This window comes from Octopus bimaculoides, chromosome 5, assembly GCF_001194135.2.
Source record: "Octopus bimaculoides isolate UCB-OBI-ISO-001 chromosome 5, ASM119413v2, whole genome shotgun sequence".
In the NCBI taxonomy this organism is placed as follows: Eukaryota; Metazoa; Mollusca; class Cephalopoda; order Octopoda; family Octopodidae; genus Octopus; species Octopus bimaculoides.
Window position 1 is genome coordinate 66,021,579 of NC_068985.1, and position 3,338 is coordinate 66,024,916.

Consider the following 3,338-nt stretch of genomic DNA (forward strand, 5'->3'; position numbering starts at 1 on the left):
TATATATATATATATATATATATATGTGTGTGTGTGTGTGTGTTTTTGTGTATATACACTAGCGTTGCTTATGGGGGTGGTGCTTTTAAAGGGGAAGCACTTTTGGGTCTGCAGTAGGCAATGTGTGATTTTTTGTGGGATCCGGGGGCGGCAAACGGAAGGGCCGCCCCCGGTGGCACAGACCCTATGTACGCTAGTGCACACACGTCTATATATGTTTGCATATGTGTATGCATGTATATTCGATGGGATTCCGTCAACCATATCTCATAGGGCTTTGGTCGGCCAGGAGTTATAGTAGAAAACACTTGCCCACGGTGCTACGCGGTGAGATTGAACCCGAAAACGTCTTTAGGAAACGAACTTCTTAACCCTATCAATGCTTGCACAGTAGACACATTCGCATTTATAATAAAGAAATGGAGCACGATCATTATATTACCTTATAAAACAAGTGTTAAGAAACGTTAAAAAGAAAGAGACACGATGGTGGTAGACGCAGAAGACCGAAAGGCTCAGCCTCTCACCAGACTTGAAAATGAACGGAAGTTACAGTGGTTTCGTCTAAATCATTAAATTCTAGTTCGCACTAAATGTAATTATGACAACGACTACTATGGCAAGGAGATGGCGGTAATAACAAAGAAGGTAGTTTAGTTACAATGGATAATGTACTAAGAAATTAAATACACAAATCAACCTTTCTTATTTGAAGTCGTTTAACTCCAAATCTAAATGCAACGAACACACAATTACTATCCATTGTATTTTCACTCTTTCGATTGATTATTTTATAATTACCTTTTGCTTTTTGCCTCGGCCAGCTTTCCCGCGGAGATTGTAATTTCTATATTTTCTTTCCAACGGTTCTGTCTGTTCGTCTTTCCCTCGGATTTTTTTTCCTATTATTTTACTTTCACTCTCTAGCGCAATGTCTTATGCATATATATTATTTTTTTCTGTATGGGTAAGAGTTGCATTTGTTTATTTTTTCCCACCTCCTACGTTCTCGCTCATTAATTAAAATATTTTTCTCGTTTATAATTCAGCGTATATGCATATTTTAATATATAAATATATATGAATGTGCGCGTGTTAACAATTTCACTAAACTAATAATATATTTCGGCTCTATTCTCTTTTCACTCTCTCTCTCTCTCCCCCTCTCTCACTCGCTACTCCCTCCCGTGTATATCTTATGAATTCCTGTTTTTCTTCCTCGCCTCATCTATTTATCTTTCTTTCATTCTAGTGAGAAAGAGAATGACAACGACAAAAGAAAATGAAAAAAGAATTGTCTTGAAATAAACGTACAATGTTTGTGTTTAATATATACATATCTTGTAAACACTGTTTTTCCTTCCACTTTTACTCACACTTCTCCTCTTCCGGCTGCTTGCAGTTATCAACGTCCAGGCAGGCAGTGGCAGTCAATGCATCCAAGCTAACAGGCGGCGATTCTTTCTTTATGTGCTCTTTCACAGTCCCAATCGACTCACCTCATATCATCTCTGATGATGTATGTCATGACTCAGCAACTAGCTTATCTTACAATGAAAATATCTGGCTGAAAACTTGCAACCGTTAAAGATCGTTCCTCTCATTAACTAATCATATGTTATGGTGATGCATGATAAATGCTTTACAAGAATAACGAGCGAACGAATTTTGCCTATTGTTGTTAAGCTGCAGTTAATAAACAACAGTAAACAAATATGTTACACGAGACAATAAAGGAGTCCGAAAGACCTGCCAGAAATAGTAACCAAATCGCCCTCGAATCACACAAATGTGTTTAAAAAAGAACACATAATGTAGTTCTGTTCTTTTCTGTTAATTATGTAAGATTGCTATTTGTATTTATGCAATAAACGCAACGGTCTCTAATTCGTTGCAAATGTAAGATCTTGACTGACAACACAAATATACAAATGTATACCTCTTCTGTCGAAAACTTATTTCAGGGAAGTAAATTGGAGTAGCAGTTTAAGGTTTGCAGTATATTGGTTTATGGTAACTTATGGTTTGCAGTATATTATGAATGGAAAACATTGAACAGCAACACGAGGAAACATTTTGGAATATGTATGAGAAAGCAATATAAGTTATAAAAAATTATGAAAATATTGATACACTGCAAAAAAGAAACCACTGTGAAGCATAGACTCAGGTGAAATTCCTCTCTCCCATTTATTGTATATACGTGCATTTGAACGTAGCAGGGAACAACTAGCCTTTGGCCACTATTTGTATCCTGTTGTATCCACTACTCTGGTTGGTATTGGCGCAATTTGTCTTTTACTTGATTACACCAACTTGCCGTGTATAACCAATCGGAGGCTTTAAAAAGGATTACATAGGACAGCCTGTTTACTACCCTGTTTGAATCTACAGTTCCTTATAAAAACTCAGCTTTTCGTCATTCTGAGGTCTTTGATTCCAGACCTTTTTAGGTCTAGCCACTGACCACAAAGACACAGGCATTTAGGGCGACAGCACCAAATGACACCACCACTACCACAGCAGCTACGTTGAGACTTACCAACTTCGTGCAACAGCATTACGGCAACCTCTTTCATCGCCACCATCAAATGTCGTCAACATCATCTCTCTATATACACAGCTCAGTTCACTGTCTGAATTATTTCACTACGAATCAACAGTGAATATACAACCTGCATGAACTCCTGTATCAAGTGACCCAGGCAGTAGCATCATAGTCATGACGTCACGTATGACATGTACCTGTAACTGACTCAGCATCATGGCTGCGACTTCTGGATAGAGTATTTCAACTATTGTGCATGACTGACTATGAACTGATATTATCTTTTTTGTGCCTATGAGCTTACTTCTCACTTCGATGGTTATAGACTCTGTCACTGTCTTCTTAGTGCCATCCTTAAATGTACTTAACACACGTGCATACATCTATGCCTACACACACATACACTTTGTTCTCATGATGGCCTGTCTATTATTCTGTATACATGATGCACACATGGACACACATGTTACTACATCAATGAATGTTCTCTTAACCATTCTATGCAGTTGAGTCACTTTTCCCTCTGGCACTTATTTGTACCATTTTGTTTCTCTTTATTGTAAGGGCTGTGTGATGTAGTACAAAAGACCCATTCTTGTCATTTCACATCACACAGTCCCGTACAACTGTATTTGACATTTTTTGATATGGAGAAAACCTTTGACATGGTTCCTCAGTCCTTCATCTTGTGGTTGCTGCAGAAGCTAGGGATAGGTGAGTGGCTGGTGAAAACCATTGAAGCAGCGTACTGGGATACTGTCAGTAAGGTAGAAATTGGCAATGAGTATAG

At 38.1% G+C, this 3,338-nt stretch overlaps 1 protein-coding gene and 1 long non-coding RNA gene across 5 annotated transcripts in view; one reads left to right on the forward strand and one right to left on the reverse strand.

The window, feature by feature from the left end:
- The window catches only part of LOC106872171 (uncharacterized), a 58,863-nt gene extending 57,160 nt beyond the window's left edge, over nucleotides 1-1,703 (reverse strand). For 2 of the 4 annotated variants that reach the window (XM_014919060.2, XM_014919059.2), the window contains exon 1: nucleotides 802-1,304. The gene's annotated coding sequence lies outside the window, so the exon portion shown is untranslated. The other 2 variants (XM_052967767.1, XM_052967768.1) reach the window with 2 other exon arrangements.
- On the forward strand, nucleotides 475-3,046 carry LOC128247806 (uncharacterized). Its single transcript, XR_008264110.1, has 2 exons — nucleotides 475-648; nucleotides 1,253-3,046. It is a non-coding gene; the product is annotated as an uncharacterized LOC128247806 (long non-coding RNA).
- Nucleotides 3,047-3,338: the final 292 nt, after the last annotated feature.